This window comes from Dunckerocampus dactyliophorus, chromosome 6, assembly GCF_027744805.1.
Source record: "Dunckerocampus dactyliophorus isolate RoL2022-P2 chromosome 6, RoL_Ddac_1.1, whole genome shotgun sequence".
Lineage (NCBI taxonomy): Eukaryota > Metazoa > Chordata > Actinopteri > Syngnathiformes > Syngnathidae > Dunckerocampus > Dunckerocampus dactyliophorus.
In genome coordinates, this window is record NC_072824.1 from 19,707,295 (window position 1) to 19,722,578 (window position 15,284).

The following is a 15,284-nucleotide window of genomic DNA, read 5'->3' on the forward strand; positions in this document are numbered from 1 at the left end:
AATTTTCAGTCAACCACCCCTCTGTATGTCAAGTGGTACAGTCCAGTAATTTTCCATGCGCCACACTGGGCTTGAATGTGGGTGTGGCTTAATTTCAGCGGCACAACAGACACAAGCAGTTTTGTGAGCATGCCCTTAAAATATCGACATTCTACTCTATGTAGATACAGGGATTTACACGTAAGTGACTAGTGGGGTGTCTTCTGTGTCCAAACCACTGGCCGTAAGTCAGCCATACTTACACAGTTCGATGAATTTGGCCCTGTTCAGGACTGTACCTGAATTCATAGTAACAGATTAAATTTTACAGATGTTCAGTGTATATAGCACTGGATAAATACAAGATTTTTCAAAAACAGTCAGTCCCTTTGTGAAATATTTATGTATCTATCATTACACAACCCATTTCAGAAGAGGCTCCTACTTACATACTGGAGAAATCGACTCAATCTTCACAGTTTATGGCTTCAAGAGCTTTTGATCTGATTAAGTAGAAAAAGACTTACAAGGTAACACAGATAGATTTTAAGTGCATATCATAGTAATGACAAGTTGTGGGGAGAATTAATTTAGCTTGTTTATGTTGGACCGACAGACTTGGTTAAGCTTCTGTGCCTGATGGTCATGGCTGCTGTAGCGATTTCATGTTGCACCCCTCAGATTGAGTGCGACAAAATGTCTGCCACATGGACAGCAAAGAATTCACTTGATTTAAAAATGGGCCAGTAATACCACAGCTGGTTTTTGATCGTCCAAAACTTCACTATCCAGCTGGTCATCAATCACAACAAGCGGGAAACAAACAACTTTCCAGGCTAGGAATAGAACATTCTATTATTATTGGGGCCGTGAAATGATTACATTTTGTAATGAGATTAATGACCATCCATGTTCTCCCGCTTATCCGAGGTTGGGTTGCGGTGGCAGCAGCCTAAGCAGGGAAGCCCAGACTCTCCCTAGCTACTTCGTCCAGCTCCTACCCGCAGCTCCCCAGGTGTTCCCAGGTCAACTGAGAGACATAGTCTCTCCCACGTGTCCTGGGTCTTCCCAGAGGCCTCCTACCTATCGGAATATGAAATATGCCCATTTTCACGATTTTAGTAGCATAAAGATACAGTAATTGACGGACAAGGTTATATATATATTATAATAATGCATGTTTATTAACAGCTCTAAATGAACAATAATTTAAATCAATCATACTATGCACCATAATATAATTCTCTCTTTGCAATGCCTGTCTGCAATCCTGCAAAGGAGTTCCGGCATTTAGAACAATAGTGTAATTTCTTTGTTTTTTAATAGAATCTAAGCCTATATTGGGCCATCTTAGACATTGAATGAACTTAAGTAATTGTTGTTCCTCGCTAGGCCTGATCGATTTTTATTGATATTGTGATATATATTGATATTTTTGTCCTAAGAAAGCATTCATCTTTCAGCTTCAAGTATCGATATATTAAGTCCCATTCAAATCCCTGCTAAACTAAGCCTGATCGCTTCCATTCACTCTCTGTAAGAGGTGAGTTTCAAAGTTTTTTCAGCAACTTTGGCCGGTGTTTCAGGTTGCCGTTTGAACATGTTCAGTTCGGGAGGGGGCGGGCTAGTGTTTGTGATGAGATTCTGCCACGTTTGAGCGGTCCCCCGGAGAAATACTTGCCCACACAAACGTTCCTTCTCCTCACGATGACAGCATTTGATTCACCATATGTCGGTTTCCGCAAGATTACGCATTTTTATTGGCCAACTTCGTGATATTGTTAACATGGAAATCATAGGGCCTTACACTTTGATACACTTATGCATGATTCATTGACTCAAATCGTTGATGAGACATTACCTTAACACTGCATGGAGTCACTAAGCCAGCCATGGCATGTCCGACATGTTGGAGTGAAAAGAAGTTCTTCTGCCATTCTGTGTTGAAATGGTAAGTTTTTTACTTTGTTCAAAAGCTTAAGAGCTGAAGCTGGAAATGCTGTTGAAATGTATGAACGTTGTAATGGTTAGAAAAAAAAGCTGAAATTGAACTGAAAGGCTGTGGAAATGTGCTATAATGTAAAATGAATGCATAAATGGTTGAAATTATTATTTTAAGAAAGTGAAAGTAGCAAGAATTGTGGGAATTTAAACAGAATGGTTGAAATGCTAACAGTGAACATGCTAACATCTGACATAACACCAAGTGTCTGTGTAAGGTTATACAACAAAAAATGGTTAAAATATTAACTGTTAGCATTATAACACCTAGCATGAAAACCCTAAGTGTCTATATAATTTGAAACCAAGAAAAATGATTAAAATGCTAACTTGGTAACGTTAGCATACTAGCATGGTTGGCATGTGATATAATATAGCTACAAATAAGGATAAAATGCTAATATTACCATGGTAACTTGCTAACAGCATGCTAACATACATGATAGGGCTTACTGTCGATGTAAGTGTATTGCTGAGAGACTTGCTAAAATGCTAACAAGCTGACAATAGTAGAATGCTAACAATTAACACGGTAACACCTAGCATGATAACAGTATATTGCTATGTATAAACATATGAAAACGATTAAAATGGTAACATCATAACGTTAGTACACTAAAAATGCTAACATGCAAACAAAATGTTAACATGCTAGCACCTAGCATGATAACGCTAAATGTCTATGTAAGTTTCAACCTGTTAAAATGCCAATGCTAATGTTAGAATGTTAGCAATGCCAACATGCTAATAGTTAGAATGCTAACACCAAGCTTGGTAGCACTACATTTCTATTTATGTATGAATTCCACATTTTTCCCATCGAAAATTAATGGGCCATTTTTCAAACTTCCTACATTTTTCGACCCATCCCACCATCAAATTCTAACTTTAACGTAACCCTAATTCCCTTTGGTCTTCAGAATTCTAACTACTTCCACATTATTCAGCCAATTAAAACAATTCAACATCAAATCGTTCATCACATTCCGGACATTGAGGCTGTTATTTTTCACATCAATTTAGAATTTTGCTAAATTTGGACTTTTCTGTAAAACTAACGACCTTCTAAAATTTCTACTACATTTTTCAACCGATTCACCTCATTCCAGCATCAACTCATTCAGCTATGTCAGGACATTTGCGCTATTATCCACATCACAAACCATTTCACTTTTCTTTACTACGTTCCCATTTGTCCTGAATGCTAAATGCCTTTGATCTACGGTAAATAGTTCTGACTCCCAAACCAATTCACACTGTTCCAACATTAAACCATTCAACTAATTCAGGACATTTGTGCTGTCATCCACTTCCCAAGTATTCCCACTTTTACAGAACACTTATTGCTTTTTACCTTAAGAATTCTTACTACTACCATATTTCTCAACCCATTCAAACAATATCAAAGCATTCAGCTAATTCAAGACATTCAGGCTACTTATTTTTCAACATTCCTACAATTCCCACTTTTCCCGACATTCCCACTTTACTGTTAAGCTAATTTTCTTTGATCTTAAGATTTCTCACTACGGTCATATTCAAACCATTCCAAAGTCACAATGCGACACATTCACATTCACATATCATGCTAGGTGTTAGCATGTTAACCATTTTCATATTTTTAAGTATTATGTATTATGTGGTGTATTCCACTGTAATTTGTATGCTTGTCCAGATAAAATTAAACCATTCCCATTACCAAGCATACAGCACATACCAATGTAGCGCTATCATGCTATCATCATTGGTGTTAGCATACTATCATCATAGGTGTTAGCATACTAACCAATAGCATGGTTAGCATGCTAATGCCAGCATGTTTGCAGTTTAGTCATTTTGGAGCTTTAAACTTATATAGACACTTTTCATCATATATAGCTTGCGTTTCAGCCATCTTGTTTACGTATGTGTTCGACAGCGGATGAAGTTGCGAGCGTCGCAGCCATATTCATCACATACACAATAATGGACAGGCGATAGCGCGCATTGATATGAATGGAGGGCAAGTAACATTTTTAATTGATTAATTGGCTACTAATCGACAAATTATTGTAAAGTAAAATAAACTACTATTTCATTGTTGCAGCTCTAACGATACACATTCTTTACTGAGTCTGAAAAAAATATGGAATTTTTATATGTCAAATCCATCGGACCCTGTGGTTGAAGATTCTGAATGTTTCTGAATATTATGTTGTAACATAAATAACAGTTGCAACAAAAAAGGGGAAGAGCTGTATAGAGTGCTTGAGACTTACCCACCGCCGACAGGGGCTGGCTATTTTCTGTTACAGCCTATGATGTTTTGCTGTCCCGTGGGGTTTTCTCACGCTTTGTAAACGTGTCAAACAGCGGTGGATGTTTCAGGAAGACGTGGTGAAATCCTTCGTCAAATGCCCAATGAGTTTGGTCGTATTAAACTTTCCCTGTTATGTGCTTCCACCGGAAACTTATGCATTACAGGTTTTCCACTCGGCTGCGACGTCTTTTTCAGACTTTAGCGAAAAACACCGCCACACGGGTGACATCACTGATGCAGAGTCTGGAATGGACTACTTGTATCAGAGTGCCAATATCGGACATTTTAAATGCAGGCCAATATAATCCAATACTGTTTTTTTTTGTTGGCTGATACCGGACCGATATTCAATATCAATATCCGTTTGGTACTTCCCTAATCTTTATTTTCTTCAACTTGTTTTAAGGAAGGAACTAGTCCGGCCTGAATTTACTTATACTTACCTATACTTATACAAAAATACTTTTGTTTTTTTTGCTAAGTGGGGAAATCCCTTCAGGTGTCTATTGCTTCAAGACCCAATGACTTTGCAGCTTTTTAATACAAACATGACGGATCAACATTTAATAGAAACATGATCGACCAAATTGTAAAGAATATAATTCTTAATCATAAAAACGAACAAATTGATTTTGTTTAATGCCCATCCCCCAATTATCACTGAACCATTAGCACTGAAGTAGTGGAAATGATTTAAATGATTCCTGTCACCACCATCACATCTCAACCCAGGTAAGAACAAAGTCTTTTTAAGCTTTGTGTCCACCTCAGTACAGTTTTTATGGTACGTTTTGGTTTTGTGCAGTAACATTAGTCCATCCATTCGTTTTTGATGCCGCTTATACTCATTATCGCCGCGGGGGTATACTGGAGCCTATCCCAGCTGACTTCAGGCGAGAGGCGGGGTACACATATAGACAAACACACGAGGAGAACATGCAACCTCCACACAGAGATGCCCAAGCGGAGATTCTAACCCAGGTCTTCCTGAATAATGTGTTTATGCGCGAGGGCCAAATTTATTTGTGGCGGTGCGTAGAAAGCCCAAACCAATCGGCCGATTACGGTGTATACAAGAGAGCTCTGATTTCCAGTCGCATGGTCCATGCGTTAATCAAATCCTTCAAAAATCAAACACAATCTAATAAACGTGTTAACATGCATTTTACAAAGCTTCTTTCAACTGAAGTAATTGAAGTAATTTTTTTGGGTGCATGTAAACGTAGTGAGTGATGAGATCGAAATCAAAGCAATATGATTGGATGCTCAAAAATGCTTTGATGCAAAGACATGCTCTCATTGGCACATAATTCCTTTTCTGTCCATGATCTTTCCCTCTAGCAGCAAAAGTATTCACAGACAATTAGTGTTTGGGATAAGAAATGTAAATGCTCACCCAACCTGAACTTTGAGCTGCTACCAAGAGCGATGAAAACAAGCAGATGACTACCCCTCCATCTGTTTATGCTTGACAATCAAATTGGCTTCTTAGTAAGTGCTCTGATCTTTTGGCGATGCTGTTTCATCATTGATGCCCCAACTTCTTCCATGAGCTTGCCTTGATAATTTCACCAAATATTTTTCATAACTGTTTTTGTAAAGTTGGATATTGTGAAACATCCAGGTATAAAATCCTCTTTGCTCCTCCTTTAGGCAGTTCAGAATTGCTCCAAAAGCCAAAAGTTGCGACAAGCTTTAAGCAAGGGAAGTCGCCAAAAGCTACATACCATTATCAAATGTAACCAAATCAGGAATAAAAAAGGGCACTGATTTTCTTTCCTTCCGAATGTCTTCAGTTAGTGACATTGGATGCTTGTCAATGTAGGGTTACAGTGCTGATCAACCGTGTTTAGATACCAACTGATATTTCACGTTCAATTTTTCAGGTACCCACCCTTTCTCAAAGATAGATTTGTTCAACAATCTGGCCTACTAGGTTAGCTTTTTAATGTTTTACCAATGTGGATCTTAACTACTGCCCATTGCCTACGGCTAAAGAGAAAGGCGAGAAATATGGTATGATGAAGAAGTAAGGTAGTTGATTAGTTAGCAGTATTCGGAAAAACTACAAACCGGTTACCAAAAAAACATAGAGGCGTGGTGGACCAGCCAATGAAGAACCCAGTAGCTTTCGTCAGGTTCTGGATAAAGATGCGGACTCAGGAATTCCACCGTTCTAGGAACCATCCACCCACCAGATTAAATAATGAGACTGCCCTGTGTTTGCAGCATCTGTCATCCTCCTAGAAAACCACTATCCCACTATCGAATGAAGAAATTCCAAGGAGTCTCTTTTTTTGGAGAGTTCGTACTTGGCAGCTCTATCGAGTGCTGTGTCCTATACACAGGGACCAATTATTGCTGACATATGTTCATGTACTAAATTCTCTTGCAGTTGTTCTCATGAAGATTGTTTCTACCATGGAGATGCTAATGTCAGACTTCTAAAGTTACATTAAACAGCCAGAAGCCAAAAAGACTGAACTATGGCATCGCTACTATGAATGATACTATATGTAATGTGGACGTAGCAGTGTGCAAGGAATTATTGGAACTGATCATTAAGTACTTTACGCACACTATAAACCTTGCAATCCAATCTACTTCGGCGCGGTGTTCCCAGCGTCAGCATCAGTGAGTGGTGTGTGGCTGTTTTTTCCATCGGAGTTAGGTGTTGATGTTTGATCAAACTTACTTAAGATTTGTCAGATCAAAACACGTAGATGGACTTGTCTGCACCATTAATCACTGACCAGTAACCACTTATGCTCGTCACGTTTGGCTGAGCACCAACTTTACAAGCAACGGCGATCACTGATGTAAGTTAGATACTAATGCTCCAACTTAGTAGCAGAAATGTAAGTCTGGCATATCGGTGCCGATGTAATGGAAGATTAAGTGGATGTCTTGGTTCATTAATAATGGTACTGTGGCGACAGTTTCATCTCCGCTTCATAACACACCTCATACATTGAAGAGATCGGAGTTGGCTATTTAATGACATGGTCTCTATATTTAGCGAGTAGAGAGAAAAAAAACAGATTTGTACATATATAAGCCGCACTGGACTATAAGCCGCACATGTCCACATCATGATGGCTTATTGTCGTGTGCACAAGTCCGTGAGGACTAGATAGCTCTTTATTTGACAGGAGCCAATCACGAGCTATGAAAAAAAAACTCACGACAAGCTCGTATTGGTACTTGTTTTATAGATTTCTTAGCTACCTTTTGAGTGTTAAGTTGCTGTGTGATGAGTTTAGCGTTCTTTGATAACACCGTAAGTCTGACTGTTATATTGAGTGATGACATCCTGCGATATCCAGTGGGTTGACAAGCTTGTTGATTGGCTCCTGCCAAAGAAAGAGCTACCGTTTCCTCATTGACACGCAAGCGGTATTTAAAGGATTAGTAGTAGTTCTGAAGTAAAGGATATGTCATGAGATTAGAACATTAGCCGCACCACTGTATAAGCCACAGGGTTCAAAGTTTAAGAAAAAAGTTGCGCCTTATACACCGGAAACTATGGTAATTATTTTTTGAGACCCCTGGCAGCTAGGGGACCTTGGAATTTTCCTGACTTTTCCCCCCTATACGGCACTCCTGACCAATAGCGCTCATCATAAGTAAATAGAAACATTTATAATTAATCCATGTGATCCGTATCGGCCGATTGCACTCATGGATGATCGGAATCTTCGGAGTCTTGTCATGTATTGTGACACTCCCAGTGCGAACAAATAAGCAATTTGCTGATGTCACATTATGAGACGGTGGAGGTATAAAATAAAAGACTAGCTGGCTGACTATACTTATTTGGGGGCGAGGGCACTTCAATTTGCATGTTTTTTTTAGCCATCTGAATAGTCAAGAGGTGGCATGGTATGCTGCTTCCTTATCTGTAGCTGTCGATAATATGCATCTGAACTGCTGATCATGCGGTAATTGTGCTTATTTTATCGTCTGTAACGACTGCCAATTTGGTTGTAGGACTCCAGGAGACAATCAGTTCATTGCCTAGATGCAATTGCTATTTAGGGAGTGTTTGTGTGAATTGTGTGTCAATTCTGCAATTAAATTTCAAAGGCTGCCAGATGGGTGAGCTTTCACAGAGCATCGTATCATTTCACAATTGAATAATTACCTGTGTAAGGACGTCAGTACTAGCGTCTGGTCTTCATGTATGAACTTATCGTACAGCAACAATTGCTTTCAACTCTCCAGGACAGGCAAAGTGAAAAGGCAAAATGAAAACGTAACACCATTGTAGAAAATACCCCTTCATACAGGCACTGCCCGCCTCTGTTACAACTGTGATACTACCAGCAAAGGTGGATTATTGGCAAGGTTGACTTAAGCTTGGTTTATGCTTTTGCGTAGCCACCACACTGTTGCTTCCGGTGCTAGTAGATTAATGTCAACGGGGACACAAAACCGAAAAATGTCCGATTTTTCACGACGACGACCCATTGCCTGACAAACAAAACTGAAACAAAATTGTTTATGAGGATGTTTTTGCTATAACGCCATACAGCAGCAGAAACTATTCTGGGCCATCATTCACACACAGTAAGCAATTCAAGGGAAAAGGGAGTGGGGGAAGGGTAAGTGTTGAGTGGGCTAACATGTCTCCTAGCAAGTGTACTATGTCCTTAAGATCGTGAGATGTTTGCCCATTGTTGCTTCTTTTTTCACAGAGATCACTCTCGCAGACCATGAACATATAAGGAAGGAAATCCTACCGTATAAAATGTTTACTTTCACGAGAGACAGATTGTATGTGAACAGTGCCTCCTCTCTAGGTCAGCAGACATGAGCACTAGCAATAATAGTCTGAATAGTACAGTCCTTTTACAAATTTGAAAGCAAAGAGACAAGGAAATAAATGTCTTTGAAGGTTTTGAACTAAAAATGCGGGGAGGAAGATCAACATAAACGAGATAGCCTTAGATTTGTCACGGCTTGAGCTTTTGTCTGTTGAAACCCCTTTGTTCTGCAATGGTTTGGTCCAGGCTGGACTGTAAAACCTCCAACTGGAGCAGACCGGCTTCTGCTGTGGGGGAGGGGTATTACCGCTCTGTGTCTTCTTCTTGATTTCAGACCCGTCTGTTTGGTGCTAGCTCTAGTCCAACCGTAAGACTTTCATAGTTAGGTACTTAAAAGCCACTTTGTACCTTTTGTGCATCATAAAGTATCAAAGAACTATACCAATCTACATGGACTGAATAGTTTTTTTACCTCATGGGGGGAGCTTTGATGACATTACTTGATTCTTCTGTTCATTTTGTAGCATTATGGGTCAATATGTTTTTGTTGCTTTGTACCCATAAGAAGAGCTTCCGGAGTATGATAGCGATAAAGAATACCCGACATGCACTGTGGAAAAACTAGCGCTGCTACCATCCCCCACCTTTTCTTCCCCTTTTTTCCTTCTAATCAGCCTGTGCTAGCCTGTGACGAAAGGAAAGCAAACCATGCGCACTCCCCTTTGGCAGGCTAGAAGGCTGTGCTAGTTGACTGAAAATTCTTTGGTTACTGAAACAGAAATGTTTAAGACTGTCACATGTCTATTTTTGCACATTTTCAGAGTCTTTTACTGTGGTTACGATATGAAACCATTGGGTTGCTACTTTGGGAATAATGTGTGAATTCTAAAGCAAAAAGACACAGAAACAAATGTCTTTTATTGTGAACTAAACCAAAATAGGCTACGATGTACATTTCACTGCTTTATTCCTAGTCTGTTGAGCCCCCCCTTTGTGCTCCAATGGTTTAGTCCAGGCTGGACTGTAAAACTTCCAACTGTAGCAGGCAGGTTGCTGCTGCTGTGGGGGAGGGGTGTTGCCGCTCTGCCTCTGCCGCTTGATTTCAGACCCGCTTGTTTGGCTGTAGCCGTAACCCAACAGTGACATTTTCACAGTCATTTTCAAAGCACTATGAAACATCAAAGAACAACACATGCACATTAATTGGATAACATTGTTTTTTAAAACCTCTTGGGAGAACTTTGTTTGCACTCCATTGCGACCTTGACACTTTTGTTTATTATGTAGCATTATGGGGCTTACATGCATTTTTGCTGTTTTTTACACTCATATGAAGCACTTCCGCAGTAGGCTGAACGCTAAAGACGCTAAAGAATACTCGACATGCGCTGAGTGAAACCTAGCGCTGCTACCATCCCCCACCTTTTCTTCCTTTTTTTCCTTCTAATCAGCCTGTGCTAGCCTGTGAAAGAAGGAGGCGGGGCTTTTAGATGGCAAATTCTTTGCTTCTTTATGCTATAAGTGAAAATGTATTTTAATTTTTAAGATTGTCATATGTGTATGGAGGCGGTGCTTTTAAAATTGCAAAATTTTGCTTGCTTGTGCTGTAACTAAAAAATTCATTTTTTTAAACATTTTTTAGATTGTCACACGCCCATTTTAGCACACTTTCACAAAGTCTTGCACGTCCTAGATTAAACAACAGGCTTGCTGCGTTGGGAATAATATCGGAATTTGGAAGCAAGGAGACACACAGACAACTGCCTGTTTATTTTATGAAATATAATACATGAAGGAGATAGACTAAGATGTACATTTCAGTGCTTTAAATGTTGTCTGTCAAAAACCCTTTTGTACTGAAATGGTTTAGTCCGGGCTGGACTGTAAAACTTCCAACTGGAGCAGGCAGGCTGCTGCTGTGGGGGAGGGGTGTTGCCGCTCTGTCTCTGTCGCTTGATTTCAGACCCGTCTGTTTGGTGCTATCTTTACTCCTACTGTAAAACTTTCACAGTGTGCTTTGTCAAAGCTGCTTCGTACATCATAAAACATCAAAGAACAACACCACACGTGTACTGTACATTAACAAACTGGATAGCATTATTTTTGAATCTCTTGGGAGAACTTGGTTGGCACTACTTTGCCATTTTGCCGATTCTGTTTATTCTGTAGCATTATGTGGTCAATGTACATTTTGGTTGTTTTTTTACACCTATAAAAAGCGCTTCTGCAGTAGGGCAGCGCTAAAGAAAACTTGACATGCGCTGAGTGAAAACTAGCGCTGCTACCATCCCCCACATTTTCTTCCCTTTTTTCCTTCTAATCAGCCTGTGCTAGCCTGTGGACTAAGGAAAGGAAATGATGCGCACTCCAGTTTGGCGGCTTAGGAGGCGGTGCTTTTGAATTGCAAATCCTTAGCTTGTTGTATGATAACTGAGAATTCAGTTTATATCTTTTAATAGACTTACATGAAAAACTGTTACAGGAAAGACCAACTATCAGCTCTGATCTGGTTAGTTTTGTATTTATAGACCAGCGTGTATAAAACAGGCTGATCCTGCAGAGAAAGCGAACACAATTATCGTAAGGATAATTAATAATAGATCGTGAAACATTTGCTTTTGTTCCATAAAAGTAGACACACTGATTTTGTGTGTATGATGTATGATTAGATTATTATATATCTAGGTCACAGGCATGCAAACAGTGCGATTGCTATTATTTTTGCTGTTGTAGCACAAGGCACAAGCAGACCTGGTGGCCATTTTGAGTTTCAGTGAATCCAGATGAGCACAGTGAGGACGGATCGGGGGGAGGGGAACCATATGCACCACGCGCATTATTGTTGGAATGCACACTCTGAGCTCTCACTGGATTGCGTTTTTATTTTACTGGACATATTACCTTTTCTATAGTAAATACACTATATTGTTTTTGAAAATTAAGCCAGTGTGTGACAGTCCAAGATACAATGCTATGTCAACCTGCAAAGTTGCAAGGTTCATGAACTTTTCCGTTTACCCATTTGACTTAAGCTCAATAAATTAGAGGAAAAATGATCATAATTGGAGTGAAAATGTTTGTCTTTGTTTTAGTCTTATATATAAATAGTTAAACAGTGAGCACAGAGCATGGCCTCTCAGCAACAACAAAAACAAGTCTAGAAACGTTGTGTCCGTTTTCTAACTACATTCATACATGACAATGCAGATTTCTGTCGATGCGGTTTCGTGTTTCTTTGATTTTTTTTCTTTTCTTCCTGGGTGGTAGGCGGAGTCGGTTCAAGGACTCAGCAGTCGATGTCTCATGCTGCTCACAGGAGAACTGGTGGCCATTTTGTGTTTCTGCACTCTCCCAAGGTGGGGGGATGGGCACAGAACGAACACGCAGCCTGTTTTATTTGACTTCCAACAGGGCTTCCTGATTTCTTAAAGTTAATTTTAATCACAGTTCACACGTCTTTCTTATACATTATACACCAAAAATAAACTAAATAAATAAATAAAGAAAGAAAGAAAGAAAGAAATAAGTGATCAACATAGCCATTTTGAAAAAAACAAAAAACAAACTTATTTTGAATATTTCCAGCAAGTTATACTCAAAGGTTCTCCTTTTTCCTCACCTCTTTTACTGAAGAAACCACCCCTGAGTTGAAATGGTTCAGTCCATTCAATAACAGCCCTGCCCTCTGTGGGAGAGTGCAGATGGAGGCTTTGTCGTGTTTCTGCATGCGCTCCGGTTCCATACCAGGCTCAAGGCTAACGTGCGATCGTTGGCTAACTGCCCCCTTTCCTGTTACTGTTAAGAATACTGGACAAAATGCACATTTTCTGTTGAGATTTGCCAACCACTTCCTATGCTAATGGTCTTTTACCATCAGTAATGTTTGCTGCTTCTTTTTGTACTTAAGTTATATACCCAAAATACACCCAGGATAAAAACCCATTCACCTCATTTAGATGCCATTAATGGTACTTTTTGAGTACTTGAATATTTTACCTTTTTTTTTTTCCTACTCCGCTTTGCCACTGGTACAATGGTTCAGCCTATATGTGAAAAGAAAGGGAGGGGTGTATGTGTTTGACAGGGGAGCGTGCATTATGAGTTGGAGCTGTTGTAGCATTGTCATTGTTCATTTTTATGGCACATTTTAGAGCTATTGTTTTCACCAATTTTCTGCATTCGGTATAAAGAGAGACTGGCTATAATAGCTATCAAAATTACTTAAAGAGGAAAAAAATGGCACCGTTGAAAGTAGGCTCCTCCCCTTATGCTTTTATCTTTTTCATTAGGCAGGTCTTTATGTACAGTATGTTGTGTGTTGTAATTATTTTTGTAAATGTTTGGCTCATTCATGATTTGTTATGAAAGAGGCATTTTGTATTCAGACTAAGTAAAGTTCCGATTACTTAAAAATGTTATTTTGTGCAAATGAACAGAGAGTAGAAATAACCCACCCCTCTAGAAACATAACGGACAAACTCCACTATAGCCATGCCCAGCGTCGTTACCCACGTCTCAGGTTACCACTGGGAACGAGAAAACAGCTTCTCTAGTGTTGTCAGTTTTTTAAACCCACAGAAACAACTCAACCTGTTATATTATCTTTGACCTTTATGTCCTTGGTCCATATTGGAAAAGGACATTTCTCTCTCTCTCCCCCCTGCCCTCTTTGAGAATGGTTTAGTCCATCTTGGTGGTAGATTTCCATATAGTGTACTAGTCCGTGCTAGAGTTGGGGGAGGGGTGTTGCTACGCAACTGCGGGTGCAATTTACTCCCCTTCTGTCTGTGCGCTGCTAGCTACAGTTGATCTTGATTATCACTGCGCTACACCGCAGCACGCTACAGACATCAGATTTTGTATCTATAACATCCATACAGGATTGACTGTGCATAAACCCAAAAATATATATTTTCATATCAAATGTAATTTCTTCTTTTGTGTTATAGAATGCAGATTGTTACATCTAGATTTATGAACATGAGTTTTTAGCCCATACTACAAGATAACCACACATTCTATCCCAGGATGCACCTCTACTTGGAACAAGATGGACTAGTCCTCAAAGCTCCTCCTCCTTTCTTTTATGTTTTCCAGCAGGCATTCACAGCCTCTCCCTTCCCCCACTATGATTAAACGTCAAAGGCCTCAATCTCGCAAATCTCCCTGCTAAACGTCAATGTTTCTTTGTTTTTGAAGCATAGTTAACACTTATTTCTATCTCCATATATGTACATACTTGTATTCTCCGGTTGCACTGCACTGTTGGAACACATATTTATCGACGTCATTTGCAATGCTGTGCTGTGCTATGCTATGTTAGACCAAGACGTTAGCACAATAGTGGCAATGGCAGTTCAAATTGAATTAAACTCATATATTATTGCTTCAGTGTAACACAATATAATGGTGGATCATGTCCTGCACCACTTGAACTAGAACAAGACACATGGTTTAGTAATGGAGGTTTCTATCCTTGTTCTGACAGCGTGTTATTGATAAAAGTATGCATTGCACTGTAACATGATACAAACATGACATTTGTATGCGCTTGTGGTATCCCTATAGAATTCGCTCTATGTATGTGATTAAAATGATTCTCTTGGATGTTGTCTTTTTTTGGATTTGTGTCACCTAAATTAATAAACTTTCCACATACTATAATGCACCATTTCCCACACACCCTATCACAAGATTCACCCCCACATCTAGGTAGACATGGACTAGTCCTGAAAGAGCTCCTCCCCCACCTTCCTCTTGTGTTCCCTGGCTGGGCCTGCCTAGCTTTTCTTTCACCACAATCTCAAAGCAACAAAAGCCTCAATCTCAAACATCCTGCTAAAGGTGGTCAATTTTTTGATTCTATAGCATGCTTACATCGATTGTAGATATTTATGTGCATATATATGAGTCGATACACTTTTTTGGATGTAATTTCACATTTGAGCCAAGGTCATTTTTTTATGCTAAGCTAGTCCATGAAGTTAGCATTGCAGCAACCGTGTATCTGCAAATGTATTGAATGCCTAGCTTTAGCATGTGAGCTAATCAAACTGCTTGATCACCATTGTTGACAATTGACATCCTGTGCTATTTGCTTTACCGGAAATACGCAATGCATTTTTTCTAGCAGTTTGAGATCACTTGAATGCAGATTTCGGCATGATTTGAATGTTTGAAAGCAGTTTTCTGCACAATACGACAAAACGAGCCAGACTTGTGTCACAAGTCTGACGTTA

General features: G+C 39.5%; 1 protein-coding gene across 2 annotated transcripts in view; it reads left to right on the forward strand.

The window, feature by feature from the left end:
* atf7ip (activating transcription factor 7 interacting protein) overlaps positions 1–15,284 on the forward strand; it is a 37,793-nt gene that overhangs the window by 3,736 nt on the left and 18,773 nt on the right. The window contains exon 1 of one of the 2 annotated variants that reach the window (XM_054778092.1): positions 14,639–14,889. The exons of the other annotated variant lie outside the window; for it this stretch is intronic. The gene's annotated coding sequence lies outside the window, so the exon portion shown is untranslated. Of the gene's footprint in view, positions 1–14,638; positions 14,890–15,284 lie in introns of those variants that run through there. 2 annotated transcript variants of the gene reach the window in all.